Source organism: Parus major, chromosome 3 (assembly GCF_001522545.3).
Source record: "Parus major isolate Abel chromosome 3, Parus_major1.1, whole genome shotgun sequence".
NCBI classification, from domain to species: domain Eukaryota; kingdom Metazoa; phylum Chordata; class Aves; order Passeriformes; family Paridae; genus Parus; species Parus major.
In genome coordinates, this window is record NC_031770.1 from 54,982,641 (window position 1) to 55,000,611 (window position 17,971).

The 17,971-nt window shown below is 38.0% G+C and overlaps 1 protein-coding gene across 6 annotated transcripts in view; it reads left to right on the forward strand.

The window, feature by feature from the left end:
• The window catches only part of RGS17 (regulator of G protein signaling 17), a 71,909-nt gene that overhangs the window by 18,810 nt on the left and 35,128 nt on the right, over positions 1–17,971 (forward strand). For 2 of the 6 annotated variants that reach the window (XM_015622709.2, XM_033512742.1), the window contains exon 2: positions 9,976–10,092. The exons of the other annotated variants lie outside the window; for them this stretch is intronic. The gene's annotated coding sequence lies outside the window, so the exon portion shown is untranslated. The remainder of the gene's footprint in view (positions 1–9,975; positions 10,093–17,971) is intronic. 6 annotated transcript variants of the gene reach the window in all.

Genomic DNA, 17,971 nt, shown 5'->3' on the forward strand with positions numbered 1-17,971 from the left:
AATAAATTAATAAATGGGGAAGTAATATTTCTATCCATTGCTACAATAACTTAGATGGAAAAGGACACACCATTAAAAGAGAAAGAGTGATAAAAGCTTATCACTAGACCACTAAGTTTGCCTTGCACTTTGTTGTAAAAGCTTGGGATCATCAGTCTGAGTGTTCTGAAAGCTTCTCCATTCATCAGGACTCAAAAAAGCAGTTCCTACATTTTGTTATGAGTCAAGCCAGCAAAATGTTTTTAATGGGCTTTCAGGCTTGATTTTGGAATTATTGTAGTGTCACTTATGGTAAAACTAGAAGAAATAATAGCATCTGTCTTGGATATAGCCATCTCAGCCCCATTACACCATAGCAATGCCATTAGAAGCAAACTGGTTTTCCTGTCTTCTCTGCCGATTAAATTATCTTCCAAAGTGATAGCATTCTTACCAGGAAAATCTGCCAAGCATGTCTAAGGAATGATTAACTGTTTATATATTACTTCAATTTCTCCATCTGTTGCAGTTTCTGATTTCCTTTCATTTATGTCTTGAATATCACATCTAAAAAGTAATTTGTTGCCCCCATTTGATAAAAAATACCCTCTGTATCTGAAGGAAACCAGCATTCAGCTTGTATCTAGGTTAGTGTAAGATAGTTGGGAGATTATGGCTTAGCAACTCCAATTTAAAGAAGTTCATCTTTTCAAGAAACCGTGGTATGTGAAGTATGTTGCTGGACTTGGGGTTGGGGTTTTGGTGTTAGGATTTATTTTAAACATCATCCTTCAACCTTTTCCAAAGGAAGCACACTGAAGTAACCCGTGTAAACTGTGAGGGTGCCCACAGGGTAACTAATGTCAGCTGTCACTGAAGAAAATGTTCAAGTGTGCAGTGATGTAGACCATTTAGCATGGGATGGAAAACTATGAATCTCATCTCATATTCATATTATATATCATATGTCATATTTTGGGGACCAAATATTACATGGTGCCAAAGAACAAAGTCTTACTCTCTTGAATTGAGTATTGTTCTCTGCAGCTCATCCTTCATAAGCTCACTTGAACTACTGGACTTTGATAGCTAAACTACCAGAAAGCTCCAGCAGGACACCAAACTGAGATTATTCCTGAAATCTGAGCTCAGTCTGCTGTACCTACATGGCTGCTGAACCTCACTGACTCGAATCAGTTTCCTGACATGGTAAAGCACAAACCATCTTTCTTTTTGCCAAATGGCTGTGAGCTGCTCTCTAGAGCCTCGCAGTAGATATTTCTGTGATTGAAGCATAAGCACTCGCTGGATAACAAGGGGGGACAGAGAACAGAGAAAAGGACCTGAAAAAGCTGAGACAGAGCAGTTTTTTAAAGGAAGACAAGGGGAGCACCTGCAAACCCCTGTGTCATGGCGTATGTCATTCTCTTGAGCAAGAGTGGGGAGTAAACTCTCCTTTGCACTTGCAAAGTCAGGAGTAATCCTGACTCACTCAGCAGACACAGTGCATCCAAGCTATTACTTGGCTTTTGGTGGAAGTAATCAATTTGCTTCTGCTTGTTCTATGTAGCAATTTGATTTCTCATTATCAACCTTCTTGACTGTCAAGAAAATAAAAATTGGAGTCCTATACCATTCCCTCAGTCTTTGTGGGAGTAAAAAATGCAAGTAAAAAATCCATTATGTTTTAAGAACTTTGTTTCTCATTCCCCTGACCATAAAAAGAGAAGAAGGGAAAAAACACCAAAATTTTAATTGTAACCAATATGAAAGATATTCAATTCTATCTGGGGACCTTTGGGACATTCAAGAAAAGCTTCTGTTCTGAATTCTGACTTGCTGATTTCCTGTATACCTCTGCAAAATATCCGACCAAAACCTTATGCACTTTTTTTTATTTTTAGATGGACAGTTACAGGAAACAAAAACTCCACTTCCTTCTAGGGTTATTTGGGAACCTGATGTGTATCTCATGTGTTTGGAATCTAATGGAAATACTATGCAAATGCATAAAGCTGTTTTCTGAGCAAAATATGTCTTTGCGATGGCTAAGACAGAGTTAAATGAGAAATGTATCTGGGCAGCTTTATTGGGTCACTGGTTGAAATTATTATTCTTTGATCTACACTACAGCTGCTGTTTAAATTATGCTTCTTCTCCAACAGCCCATGTAAAGCTTTTGCTCACTGTTGACTTTCTCATTTTAAAATACCAATTTATATAGCTTTCCCAGTTTATAGGTAAAGGGATGGTAATTGTTGCCTAATAATTTCTAGGTGCATTTATGATTCAGCAACACTAAAACACAGCTAAGGAAATAAGAGATACCTGCTTTGTGAAAGAAATACCAGGGTAATTTAATAATCTTTGAACTAGAAGTTTTCAGACACCATTCATTTTGTATCACTCAGTTTTGCACCCCTGATTCATTCAGGTGTCCAGAGAAGAAACCTTGCACCCAGTTCAAGTGATGAGGTGCAATCAGGACAAAATATCTTGTCATAACATGCAGTAAATGTGATTGTAGTCATTCTATTGTTTTATGCATAGAGTAATTTTTGTTATCACCTTTTTCTTTTTGCACAGGTTTACCATAAACATCAGATATTATAATTGCATCAGGTATTATACTTGTATAATATTATATTTCTCTGCATACTTCTTGACTAGCTGACACTACCTGAGTGTGGGAAGCTCCAGATTTTCCTCCCCATTGTGCCCAAAGTGTCCCATTCCTTCAGTTCAATCATCTACTTGTCTGCTGGTACACTCAAAAGGAATTGAGCTAATTAGCAGAGGCAGCCTAGATGTCTGTGACAGAAGAGATTACATTGTCAAAAAGTTCTAAATATTGTCTTTTTTTTTTTTTTTCTTATTGTGAGATACTTAGAATAAACATTTTACTTCTAGCTGCCATTGTTTGCCTTTGTACATGCTACTTTTGTTCATGTATAATTGTTTTATTAAGTGGAAAGGCTTTGGTAACCTAAAAACCTTTCATTAGTATTCATTCTAAGCTAAATACTGAGCTTGCTATGGGGGAACACTTTTCTCCTGTAAAATAACCAGGTACACTCAGCTGAATCAGTAGCAATCAGTTAATAAGAGACAAAATTAAGGTATTTTTTTACGTCATAAAAAGCAAGCAAATATGGTTTGGGTACAAGAAGAATTCTCAATGTACTCAGTAAGTATTGGTTTGGCTTTCTTTTCTTAACCAAGAATTTATGAATTCTGTAGCTTGAGCTTTGCTTTCTCCTCTGACTTGTTCACCCATTTTTAGCCACACTGCAGCCCTTTTCACTGTTCATGTGGAAGCACTCAGGGTGTTTTCAGCACAACTGCTTGAAAACACAATAAATTGGATTCCAGAGGAGAATGAAACTTTTAAATCTAGAAAATTAGTGGTTTATAGGCAAGTAGGAAATGGATATTTTCATAAACATTTTGTATTCTGCTTTTCAGTTGCTGGCATTTGCAGGAATGTGTTGACACAGAGCCCTGAATGGCTCCAGTCTAGAGCCAGAAAGATTGGGCCTGTCCCATGAGCATATTAATATTTTCAAAACTGCTTCTGCCCTGCATAGTGAAAAATGTCTTAAACATAAACACCCTTCATACATGGGAAAATGTGGGTATGTTGTTGAACTAATTAAAACAAGGTTTCGTTACTCTTTTTTTTTTGAATTCACAATATAAATTGATCTGTTTTGAACCAAATATTTATTTAAATTAAAAACTGCTCTTCACTGAGATTTTGATACAATTTTGATTTTGATATAAAACAAAACTAACTAAACCATTTCAGTGAGGTATTTTAGCAACTTCCAAACTTGCTACAAAAGACTTTTTTAAAGACAACATCTGTAAAAAACAATTGTTTCAACAGTCAGTTTTAATTTTGACAATTGTAGTTTTTTCTAATAAATATTTAATTGAAAAATTCCTGATCTCTACTAGATTAAAATGGGAGTTGGCTAGAAGTTGGGACCGTGCAAAAGAAATACAATATTTGTGTAACCCAAGGAAGAATAGAAAGCTGAAGACTGAGGGCATAAAAATGAAGGTGATTATCTCAGGCAACTTCTTTCCCATAAAAATCTCACAGTGAGCATTACTGATTTTGTTTGCTGTGACTGCAGGGGGAAGTAGCATGGACAAACGGGGATTGCTTAATGCCCAGGCTATTTCCCTGCCCTGGGGAGCATCTGCACACCTCTGCAGGATGTAGTATATCAACATGAAAAGTGCCAGTAGTTAAAAGTTGAAATTTTACAGGAGACTGGTGTAATAAGTGTCTTTTTTTGATGAAAAAAATATTAAAATCTGGATTTTCCTTTACTCCATGTATAGCCTTTGTGACAGTGATGCCCAACAAAAATTTCATGCTCTGCTAATTGCAGGGGTACAGAAAACTGTACATGAACAGTTTCAGAGCTTCCTGTTCCTCTTGAAATACCTTAACAGAATAATTACCTTACCAATTACAAATTAGCCCTGCTTATAAAGCATCCCCCCATTTTCAGGCCGAATTTTCAAGGAAAAAGCTGGGGTTGTTCTTTGCTGCTGTTGCACCTCCCACCAGATTTATTACTGCTACCTGAGCAGAGGTGGGGGTAAGGTGCACTGCCACAGACAGCAGTGGTACTTGCAGCAGGAGCTGTACCTGTGCAGGTGGGAAAAGTGCAATCATAAGAACAGCACCAAAAGGGTTGGGTACATGTAGGATGAGTTGGAATTCCTGCATTCCTAGGAAGAGGAAATGAAATGCTAGAGTCATTTCAAACCTTTTTGTTCCTCCAAATCAAATCCTCTTTTTCTTCCTTTCTCTTCTTGAGTACAGCAGGAAAATAATGATTACAGTCTCCCTGTGCAATTCCATCTTTCTAGCCACAGACATTTGGGGGGCAGATATAATTAATCTTTTTCTTGTGTACTTGAGAATTCCTTGGGATATTCTCCAAGTCTCATCTTCAGCAGACATCTTTGTTCCCCAGGGGGAATTTATTCACTGCCACAAATCTCTAAATTTGAACATTCGAATCAATATGTTTCGAAAGGGTTTGAATAAATTATGCTGGGAATCTCTGGTGAATAATTCTTCATCTAAAAGAAAACAAACTCTCCTTGAGAAGGTGTGCATCATGTGTAATTCCAGAGGAGAACTGAAAAAAATGACAGAGGTACCTGGTTCACTGCATTCGCAATGTGAATTTTAGGTCACAATAAAACAAGACAGAAGATACTCAGGGTTTTGGTGTAATGGCAGAGGTTGCTCTTTCAACCATAACAGCAAAAGTAGTCTCATTTGCATAGGCCCCGCTGACATTCAAGCCCTGGATGTACCAAGAGTATAACAGATCACTCTCTCAGCCTCAATAGGTAATGAAGCAAAGCCTGCAGTCTTGAACTGCTGGATGAGAAGCAGGTGGAGACAGAGATGGAATCATTGGAAGTGCCAAAGTGGCTGGCATTCCTAATTAGTGCAAGAACACCCAGGCTCACCACACCTCTGCAAAGGAAGAACACCTACAATAGACTCAACAGAGTCGTTGCATTTACCACTAAACAAAAATATATGGATTTTGTCAGTAAGATGTCAATTCATTAATACAAATAATAGTTTCAATACAGGCAATTAAAATAATGAGTGATGAAAATAGGAAAGGACACACTCCAGTAAAATTATTCTTTTGGATTAATTTGAATTTGAAAAGAACACAAAGCTGATAGAACTGACAATGGACTTCTTGAGCATCTTTTTCTGGCTCTATAACATAAATTAACTTGCACAAAATTTAGAATTTCAATTCAGTGGTAATCTGCCTTACTTAAATATTTGTGTTCATTTCAGATTATTGAAATTACTGCAAAACTTCTGACCTTTAATTATAACAATTCCAGTCAAAGTATTTCGGGCATTACTTGCAAAATAGCACCTTTCCATTGCACCAAGATCTTCTCTACCTGATATTTCCAATGAGGCACTTTCAGTAATGGGACTTCAGTGATACATTGTGGGGTTTAGGCTGTGAAGGAAAAGCAGTACAATTAGAGCAGATAAATCTAGCAAATGCTCCCAGAATTCGGGAAATTGATGAATCATGGCATCAGTGGCAGAAGCAGTCTAATGCTGAACTGAACAAATCTGGGAGGAGGCAGGGAGAGGGGAGAATTTCCCATAACTAGCAAAATCTTTCCACCACTACCACACTGCTGGAAACTTTTAGTGTTGCAAAAATCCTGTTTTCCAGCAGTCACAAGGAAACTTTGATTTGTCCTTGGTAGAACAACATTATATGTTCAGTAATTTGCAGCAAGACACAACTGTTGGTTTCTGCAGAATCTTTTGTATTTTTTGAACTATATAACTCAAATGTCTCTCAAAAAGTTTGCCTAATATCTGCTATGAGCAGCAACACTTAATTTGAGTATTTTGTTTCTGGAAAAATTGTGCAGTCATAGCTGTGACTATTATTGAGTAATTCACAGGTGTTTCAGGATAGAGCAGGTTATTTCAAAGTTTTGTTTATGGGTAAATAGATAACAAGATACCTGGTGAGTTCACAAGAACCTGAGCAAGAGTGTCCAGAAACATCATCTGAATAATTTTTCATAAGCCATTTTTTTTTTGTTCACCTGAATTAGCTTTCCTGTCAGAGCACATTACTAATGGTGTATACAGCTTCCAGGTTCTCACCATTTTCATGAACTAGATTCAGATTATCTGTAATGATTAATCAAGTTAAAAAGAACTGCCTGCAACATGCCTTTAACCACTTTCTGCTTGTGATTGAAAGCACTGTCTTGACATGGGAGGGAAGGTGGCAGATTTATTTACATAAACGTAGGAAAAAAGTCTCCCTCGTGTTGTCAGGTTCCTGCCTCCTGCAGTAAGAATTGCTTGTGGAGTTGTTTCAGTCCATTCTGTGGGACCTTATTCCTACAGTTCCCTCTATGGAGCATCATCTTTCTGTGGGCTGGAAGCAGGGATGGAGCTGCATGTTGGGTTTGGAGGAGGGACCTCACAAGGGATGTTGACCTCAGCCAGGCACCAGTCCAGAGATGACAAAGCAGTAATGGAAACTGTCACCTCAGCCTTAGGGGAAGAAAGGAAGGAGCAGATCATCCTCCACTGAGAGCTGGAAGTCTGGAAATAGGAAAGGCTAATAGAGAAGTTTTAGATATTCTTTTATTTTTACAGAAGTCAGTGCTATTTGAAAAGGAAGGTGGGCAGGAGTATTATATTTCCAAAAGTAGATGGTAGCAAAGAGTCTGTTGGGTTTTGTTATTTTTAACAGTTCAAATAGAAGTGGCTAATGACTTATGGTATGCTCAAACTAGGAGCAATGCACAAAAATGAGCCCCAGAAAAAACAGATTTTAAACAAGATATTACATGCAAATAAAAATGGAGTTAAGGACTGGTCTGGATTTCAAAGGTAATTTGGGGAAGGTGAATTTAGACACAAAACCCCACTAGGACTGCAATTTGAGACAAATCCCTTAGCTTACTGAAAGATCCATAATTGACTCTTATCGATATGTTTAATGGGCAAAGGAAGGGCCTCTGTCTGAAGTTTTGAATGGTAAACAGGACTTTGACTTCTGAATGCCATTCTACTCCAGGTCTATTTCCAAATACATTTTATTTATGTCCTCATTTTCCACAATGTCCAAATCCACCATGGGCAGCACCATGCAAACAAACATAAGTACACCTAGCCAGTGTGGAAAAACCAAAGGAATTGTGTTGGATTTTGCCCTTAGGATAACTCTGCAAATTTTAGGAAATGAGATGATCAGAAGAATGCTTCGTTACAGTCCAAGAGTACCCTGAAATAAGAGATGAATGGATTATTAACTGCAGATCTATGGAGTGCTCAGTTATCCAGCGTTGAATGCTGATGCACGGTTAGTGCTGACAGTATTTCAGAGAGAAAAGCAGTAATAGTAACAAGTAACCAGAAACAGAGTTGTGCAGGTGACTTTTCCCCACCAGAGGACAGCTAGATAACAAGCAGAAGAGGTAACTAAAACCTGCAGTACTGCTGGGGTAGTGTTCCTGTTAGGGCTTCTATCTGTTACATATTTCTTTTTGTCTGTGAGGTGTTCTCCCTTCAGAAGAGGCTTCAGGTGGTTGCCAGTGGAATGGTCATCCAGAGACCTCTGCCCCCACATGATCTGTGGGTGTTGCATGTGCCTGCCATATCAGCCTCATTTGTTCCACACCTGTGAGCTCCCCTCTACAGCACAGGGCAATTCCCCTCCATCAGCTGTCTCCATGCATAACTGAGTTGTTCCACTGGGATTTTTCTGTTCTCTTTATCTGTGGTGTGGAATGGCCGCTCCAAGAGATGTGTGTTAGAACTAGCAAGGACTGGCAGAGTGGCATTAGGCATTCTGACCTGTGTCAAGTGTGCTGGGGAGAAATGCTGAGCCTTGCTGTTTCAGTTGTGCATTCACTGAATGTACTGAAACTTTGCAAGAGGCAGGAGTCAAATATAAAATGTAACAGGGAAGAACGGTTTCATTTGAGAGCTCCTGAAACAACGCAGTGGTCTCTTTATTGAGAAATACTGTGTTTAATGTCCCTCTCTGAAGCATCTGTTCTTACTTGACATTGCACTTAGCTGCACACCATTCAAATATCAACAAGGAAAGACATCAAGTAGATCTCCAAGGCTGCACAGTTGTGTTAAATATTCATCTTTTGTCTCAAAGGATAAGGATTTATTTAGCTGTAGCAAATGTAATATTTTTTGCTTCGTGAAAAACTACAGTGTCAGAGGAATCTCTGCTCCACATCATGAAACCTTAGAAACCACTACTATGAAGCAACCTTATGTCTAATACTTAAAACATAGATAGTTTTGTAGTAAATAAAATAAATTTCATGCAGTTTTGTGTGATTTATGTATTTTTTAGGTTCTTTTTAAAAATCTTTTATACCTAAGGTATTTAGAGTATCTTCAAAGATGTTACCTTCTTCAGAGTGAAAGCCTTATCTTCACTTTGCTTCAAATTAGAGAATTTTTTTAAGAGCTGATTCAGGACAGAAAGTACTACAACAATATGGATGTTTTCAAAAGCCCTGTCATAAAGAACATGTTGTATTTTTCATAAGAGGAAAGATATGTCTTGGTCCATAAGAGGAAAGATATGTCTTGGTCCATAACAAGCTCTGCTTGCTACAGTGCCCTAATTTCTAGTTTGCTCATTCAACAAAAGATTCATTATTCTTTTATTGTAAAGGGGTTCAGAGGAAAATATACTAGAAATTTCTATGGTAGAAATTTTAAAGCAACTGATTCAATACTGCATATAAATATAGAACATACTTTACCTTTTGACTCAAAAGAATCATCTGAGGCAAATTAAAACAGTACATAAGAATTTTGATCTGAAATGAGAGCTAGATAAGGCTGTTAGATGGAAAACTTTAAATATTTATATCTTATGAGATTAAAAAAAAATATAAAGAAACATTTTTTCTAATATTTGCCTTTTTTAAAAAGAGACTTAGGTAGTTTCTAATATTAAGCTTCCTCTTTAGCCTGCTGCAAAGCTTGGTAGCTTCAACCATATTTTCTAGTTTTATTGCATAGTTTGTTTCTCCTCCCCAAAGCACATGACAAAAACTGCACAATTGACAGGGCTGAATCTAGCCTAAATACTCCTGACATAGGGAGATAAAACCACAGAGGGGTCTAGCTCTGCTAAACTCAATGCAGCTGGGCTAGAAAGTGAGCACTATTCTTCTTCCACGCCCTTTTCCTTCAGCAGCCTTCCTTCTTTTGCTCGGTGACTGAAGGTAGCTCCTGAATCATGGCTCTGGCTGGAAAAAACAGAAATATATTATTCAGTGGTGGGCTATCCAGAGCTTAAAGCTCTTCACCATTCATCATTCATGTTGGTTTCCCAACAGATGATCCTTGCTGTGTCTTTCTTTCTCCGCTAATTTCTTGTGTATCATTCAACTTTAACCAAATGACAGGTCACGCTTTCAAAGACAGTCTCAAAGGCAGAAGATTAAGCCAAGTGCCTGGAAAAAAATCAAGCAACCAAGTAAAGGAGAGAGGTCCTACTAAAGCTTTTGTGGAGAGGATCACAGGTGGGTATCTGGGAGAGGGCAAATTGTAAGGAAGGTGGAGTTGCAGATAGCTGGACGGGCCAGATCTGCCAGGCCCATAGTTCTTTATAATCCACTTAATGTTGTGCTTAAACATACAGTCAGCAGGCTTCCCAGAGCTCTTCTTGCACAGTTCTTTTAAATTAAAACATTGTGATGTAATGAAGCCTCTTATCATTGTAGACATCATTTTTCTAAAATTCAGCAAAATCCCCCCACCTAAGTGGGGCTAGATGATCTATTTCTCTTTCTGCAAAGCTCTGTATTTTTCTTTTTCTGTTGTTCTTTACATTATGAAATACTGGATAAAAGGTGCCTCTGAACTTCCCTTGTGGAATCTGTGATCTGTGTAGCAGTAAACAAGGATATCAGGCTGTACTGCCAGTGAGCAGAGCTTTTATGGGAGGAGGGATGCTAGACCAGACATTCACATCGAGCTCCACTCAGTCACATGACAGCAGTGTTTCAAGAGGTCTCATCTGCTGATCTTCAAAAAAATCTATTTTTTTTTTTAAAGTCAATTCACTTTATCCCATTGTGTACTCTGGTGGAAGAGCTACTCTAATGCCTTGCCATGCAATAGTATAGGTAATGATTGCACTCTGTGCCAATGCTCAGCATAAGAGCAGAGAGCCTGCAAATGTATGGATATGAATACAGAAGTGAAACTTGCATACAAAATTTACATATTTCCAGAGATTTCAAAGGTTTTGAGTTTTCACAGCATGTTTTCAGTCCCTTGCAGTTTAGCAGATTTTTTTTTTTTACCTTGGTGTATTAAAAAAATTATGAAAAATTATGAACTTCATATTATGGGAGAGTAGTTTTAAGGTCCATCCTTTAAAATTTATAAAAACAAAGTGTTAAAAATAGACCTTTTATGTAAAACTTTTGTAATTCACTTCTTAGTAGTATTCAAAAAGTTTTCTGTGTTTGGTTGTATTTTGCTCTTTTCTGGTCATCAAATAATTTACTATTATTTTTCTCTTCTTAAGCTTTGAAAAAATGCAGTAGCACCGTAGCCTTCCCTAGGCACATGTTGCTTCAAGTAAACATCACAGAAAGAAAAGGGGGAACAAATTAAATTTTGGAATATCTCTTACTATTGTTGCTTGTCCTCCAAAGCAAAATATCCTCTGTGATAGAAGAAAAAAATGATGGGTTCTTTCTATCAAAAATTTTTATTTAGCATTTGTAGAAATTATAGAAAAAATAACTCACATGCTTGGTAGGGTAAAAAATGAATAAAAAAGGGGAATAAAACCTCCTATATTGTTTTTTTAATATTAAGTTTTCCATACAGCAATAACTGTCAGATTCTGCAGGCAGATATAATTTTTCTTTACTGTTGGTGAATATGAAAACACATGCACAGCTTGCTATAAAAAATTAGTTTACTGGGATGGTTGGTGTTTTGTGTTTTCAAACTGACACATTAAAAAATGACCATGGGAAGAGAAAAGAGGAGAAATAATTGGTTTTGTTTTCTTTCTCTGAATCTCCATACATCCCCTCCAACACACAACATGCTAAATGGTTTTCCACAGTAGCTTCAGAACATCTTAAGCTCTCAGCCTCAGTGTGGTGCTTTGGAAATGTCTGTGAACTGAGAGATACCACTTAGACTGTTATGTATTGTGTGTATAATTTAGACTTTATGTCTTTCTACTTCACACTTGCATCACACCTCTGTGTTTAGGGGAGGGAGACTGTGCTACAAATGTTCATTAGTGAGTAGCTCTGAAGAAAGCCATTCTTCCAGGCAAGCTAATAAACAAGACACTGGTGAGGATTCAGGCAGCTGGGGCAGATGCTCAAGTGGTGAGGTACACAAAGGAGGCTGCAGCTTTCTGCACAGGAATCCTTCCAGCAAGAGAAGGGATAAAACGAGGACAAGAGAAAGGAAATTTGCTTTCTCTCACTGAAAAGACAGTAAGTTCTTGAATGCTCTTCAAGGGGATTTAACCTGGAAGTCTGGTTTTGGTTTTTTTTCTCCACAAATCTGTATTTATTTTCTGTGCTGCCTAGTGAGTTGCAGTGAGTCTTGCTGCAGCAGCATTAGACACACATCTCCCTGCTAGAATGCTCAGCAGGTTATCAGTTTCACAGCAGAGCTGGCAGACACCTTAGCCAGGTAAAGAACATGACCTCAGAAGAGGGAAAGAGGCCATGGGAAAGGAACTGAGCTAGGACACTGGTACAAATCAGGAGGAGGCAGATGAGAACCTGTCACTCTGCTACTGGCTGAGTGCATCCTGTACCACTGCCCTGGGTTGCTGCAGGTGAGTACAAATCAAAACTTGAAGAGCACAGTGTCATAATTTTTTAAAAACTCTGTGGTTTTTTTTCTGCTGTCAGAGAACCTTAGATGCAAACAGTTTCAGGGCCTAGACCAGTGGCTTCCACCACAGAGATGTATTAGGCTTGGGGCATGGCTTGTCTTTTCCATGAGATCTAGGTAGAATTTTTATATATTTGATCACATAAATGTTGTTGCTGAAATGTTTACTTTGTTAACATAGAAATATAGTTCAAGACACACAAAAGCTGTGTGCCTGTTCTATATATTAAAAAACCCTCCCATTAAAAGTTTGGCTTTTCAAGCCACATAGTTTGTGTTGTCGCAGATATCCACTCTAATTTCTGGCTCCAAAATAGCTCTAACCCAATATTTATTCAGGTAAAATCATGTTTTTTGAAAAAAAAATCCTTATTTTTTTGTCTTCCTGTTTTCCCACTTCTTCCCTTTTCATTTCATGTTAGTCTTTCTTGGTAACTTGCAGAACAGCAGAAAGAGATAAAAGAGCCCTTGATAGCTGCTCCCAGTGACCGTCCTGTGCTGGTGACTGTGGTCAGTCTCCCAGCTGCACTGGTGAAGCCCCAGCCATGTCTCCAAACCTTCTGCAGGGGGCACAGAGCCTGGGGAAGGGAGAATACCAATTAGAATATGGAGCAAATCCTCGAGGAAATGTATCCATAGCACTCACTCCAGCACATCCACACATCCATGAACCCTTCTGCTACTAAAGAAAAGGGCCACATCCTTTTTGTAAGTGGGAAACTCTCACATGTGATAGACCATGAAGGACGTGATGCTTACTATCAGCAGATGGAAAAATGAGTGTTGCTACATGCAACATGCAAGTAAACAAAACAGCATTAAACACAGAACAAGCAAGTACAGTGAAAGATTCAGACAATAGAAATACAGGATTTCAGACAAAAAAAACCTTCTCCAAGCATGGTAACAATAGTTGGTTCTAAGATGGGCCGGCATGGTGGAAAAGAGCACATCCCTTGCACAGAGTAGAACTGGTTTCCTCTCACTTTCTCAGACCAGCAAGCATCAGCACTGTCTGTAAAAGTACAAAGTCCCAGGAGCTTGCTACGAGTTTCACAGAAGTAACACAGCTTGTGGGAGAGAAGTGGGGATTCATTACAGGTGGGTGTGCACCAGCCAGGCCACCCTCTGCCAAGGGCAAATATTCTTTTAGTTTTATGGTCATGAAGTTCATAGAAACTGTAACATGAGCAGAACGTGGCACCCAGACAAGCCCTGCCCCTGCCTTTCGTGCTGGAAGCAGCCTATCTGAATGCAGTACTTGAATTCACCTTCTCCCGCTGTTCCAAGCCATCAGAAAGACTTTAAGGCTGTTTCTACTTCATGCCATCTTCTGCTCCCCTCCCTCTGTCATACCATATGTAGTGGTTTAGGTTTGACCAAATACCTTCTCTACACCATACTGATCTCTTAATTTTTTTTGTACTTACTATTGTGGTTTTTTTTGTTGTGTTTTTTTTTTTACTTCTGAGGGTGGCTGAGGAAAGGAGGGCTGGAACACACAGAGATCATGTCAGAAGATATCTCAGAAGTCAGTTAGTGTGACTAAAGTCAGCATGACTACCAAATATCGAGTTATTTCAAAAAGCTTATAGTCAGGAAGCCTTTTTGAAGCTCCTTCTGTTCAAATTTGAGACTTTCACTTTGAAAAGGAAATTGAAAAAATAAAGGGCCTTTGAAGTAGAGGATGCAAGTCTACATCTTACAGTGAAAATGTGGATTTTGTCATCTCAGAGACTAGAACCGTGTCCAGTGTGGTTTCAGAAAAGCTCTTTTCACATTAAAACAATTTTCCTAATCCTTTCCTTTATCTTTCAGCCCTCAGTAGCACATGCATCATGAACAAAAGTTATGTGCACGTATTTCATTAAAAGCTGCCATTTCTGCAGACGGAAATTTTCCAGAATGGCATTACCTGCAGAGAATGTGGTTCACCAATAATAAAGATGGTTTGATACTTGGATTGCACCTGCAAATCTGTTTGGCCTATGTTGGCCACAAATTCTTGTGTTATGCCTGTGATTTTTTTCTTAAATTCCTGCTGAAATTTGTACAGAATCTTTGCAGTTCACACAAGCCCCAAATGACAGCTGGCTTTTTATACAGAGAAAAGGCACAGGAAAACTTATTTAGAAATTACAATGCTAATGCATAAAATAAAGCTCTCTGGGTTCTCAAGTGTCTTCTTAGTGTCCTCTTTATGAGGAATGTCAGAGACTTTAATAAAACACTTCTTTTCAGCAATATGTCAAGGTCTGTATTTCCCCACTGTAAGGAAATTATCTTCTCAGCTTTATAAAGTGTACCAGCCTCATGTGTGTAAGTCAGTGGAAGCCATGCTTGCTATAATGAATAGGTCATGTAAGCAGGATTCTTAGATGTTTTTCAAACACATGCGAATAAAAACAATACACTTAAAAATAAATAAAAGGTTTCCTGATGAGTTTTACATTTTGCTTCTTATAAAATGTTCTTGAAGATTGTAAAGTGCTCTTAATCATAATTTTAGCGCAGCTTCTTAAAAACCACATGCAGACATCTCAAACTTTTCAATAATGCATTACCGTCAGGTTTAATGTTTTGTTACTGAACAGTAATGTCTGATTTGGAAGCACAAATGTATATCTACTTGATGATGTGAAGATTTAAGCAAGGCTTCCTCAGGATACCGAGTTCACCATAACATAATAAAAAGATATCTCAGACATCCTTTATGAGTACAGAAGGTGTCTGGTAAAGTCATAAAAAGAATATTACTGTACAAAAGACAAGGATTTCATAGTGTTCTGCCAAATTGCACAGTTTCAGTTTAAATGAATATTTGCATAGCAGTGTTCTACCCTAAATAAAATATTTAATGTCTGAACACTTTCTGCCAGTTTTCCATTAGATTTTATTTTCTTTTTATCCTATCCTATAATGGATAGAATGTCCACTTTATGACCTTCTCAGGCCTTGCTGTGAAAGACTTCAGAAAGAGTCCTACATCTCCAGGTTAAAAGACCTGACAAGAGAAAGATGTCTGTATGGCAGTAGTAGATCATGTGTCTTCAATTTTTATTTTTTTTTTCTGAGTTTCAGTGACTAATAGAAGAGCAAGATATTTTGCTGTAGATGCTGAAGTCCTCAGTTCTCCAAAAGCAAAAGCCAGTAGGCGCAATAAGCTGTTCTGTGAGCCAACAGCTATTCAAAACTTAGGATGTCAAAGGTTCAAGATAACTCCACTGCACTTCTTCTGGTAGATTTCTTCCTCTCCATGACTTTGTATGAATTTATTTGTGAAGTGCTGACTGACTTTCAGGATTTGGTATCAAAAGGGGAATGTACCCACGTGGAGGTTTCTCTTGTGCAGAGGGAGTGGTATGAATGCCATTGCTGTATGATGGCTGTTGAGTGGTCAGCTGCACTGTGGTCCTGCTGTCCTGATTTGGCTGCTCACTCAGCATTGCAAGGGGTGTATGGAAACCTTTGTAGCTCACAGACATCTGGTAAGATCTTGTGGTATGTCTTCATTTAGCTTGTGGTACCTTTAAAACACTCCTCCAGATGAATGAAGACAGCACAAATAAAAAATCAATGTTGTGTTAGGGCTGTCTTTGCATTGCAAGTGCAGCGCATGCATCAGTGATATTATTTAACTGGCAGCTGTATCCAGACTATTGCATGGTTCTTTTACTCTAAAATGTCTATTCTTAAAAAACCCTATGGATTTAAAACAGATAACATATCACACTGGACTTAAAACAAATAGAACATTGCAGATCATTAGAAGTGTCACATTGTAGCATTCTCTGAGGGTTTTTGCTTAGTGTTTCAAGTTAAAAAATGGCCACATTAAAAATTGGCTTTCTACTGAAAATAATGACTATTTGGAAAAAAAAAAAAGCAACACTATTTCAGGGTTATCTTTCTCACTCTCCTGATGACTATATTAGGAAACTAAAACCCAAGCAATGAATCAAAATCTTGTAAAGGCCATCCAATCTCCAAATAACTCATTAAAAAGATTCAAGGAAATGTTAATGTAACTCTGTTCTAATAAATGTTGAGATTTTCCAAATATATGGAATATATTCTAAAATGGTAGTATGAAGCCTTGAATCCACAGGATACAAAGTTTCTTCAGTGTACATTTTGCTTCTTACACTGAAGTCTGGATGGGTTCTTAAGTGGGTATTGTCTGCCTTAATACTTAGGTTTAAAAGGCCTTCTAAATCCCTAAACTTAAAAACAATCCTTGTTAGGAATGAAGTGAATACCAGCAAAGACAGTGAAAACAAGTGTGGTTAAGAGATTGGTGGAGTCACATCTGGGTCTGAAATAAACTGGTATGAATTTATAGAATCTACACTGTTGAGGTTTTGGCCCTTTATTCTCAAAGTCAAAAGAAGTAAAGCAGTGCAGGAGAACTGATGTGATAGATCACAAAAAAAGAGATATTTTAAGGGCTAAGTTTCTTGCCTGCAGAGTAAATCACCCTCAATATTCTTAAGTCATTGACTGCACCTTTCTTTCACAAGATGATCTTTCTTGCCTATTTCAGAGTTTGAAAAAGGACAGTTTCCCTAGCTGATTCTGCACCAGTTCTGCCCCCAAAATCTTAGCCATTATGTGTCCTACCTGCAACAAAAGACAAAATGCCACTTCCTTGCTGTATAAAATGATGTATGTTTATCCTCACCCTTATATGATGTCTCTCTTTCAAAACAGCCATTAGATAATGATCCCATAAGATAGGAAAGAAACTCTTCTCAGTCCCCTGTGGAGTTTCAATATTTTCCTCCAATTTCATAGCACAGGAGCTTCTCCAGGGAATGCCTTCACAATGCTGAGGGGGACAGAAATTATTACAGGGGGGGTCATGTGCAAGGGGAGGCTCCGAAACAAGCAAAGAGGGACAAATAGAACACTGCTAAAAGTTCAGAAAATTGCAGTACTGTAATGACAGTCTTTTGAGGCCAGGAGGGAAAAAAGAAAAAGGAAAAAAAAAAAATCTCTTCATCAGAAGAGAGACATCAAATTAAATTATTGAAATTATGCAGCCTGTGAATTTTGTCATGTCCAATACCTTGGGAATCTCTGGGGAAAACACTTTAAAACCTATCTAAAACTTAGCCAAATCCTACAGGAGGTGAAGAGTTAGGGAAGTGCAGAAATTGCCTTCTTTTCATTTTCTAGAGGTACTCTGTGGAATCTGAAGAGACTGTAGTCTGTATTCAATAGGACTTCCCAGTAAATGTAATAAACCAAACAATTCTTCCATCAGTTATTTCTTTTGAGCAGTCTTCCCAAGACAGTGCTCTGTGCACAGGGGGTTTTCTGTAATAATTACTCCTGGGAACCCAGTGGAATAAGTGGTAATTACACTATCTAAACACAGAAATAGATCCTTGTGTCATTGGTTCCAGAACTAATAGGAAACCTTACTCCAAATTTCTAAGGGTTTTTTAATATTCATAATCTTCCAGCACTGCAAGATTGAAGATACACACAGGGTTGCACAGACTTTCTTGCTCTGCA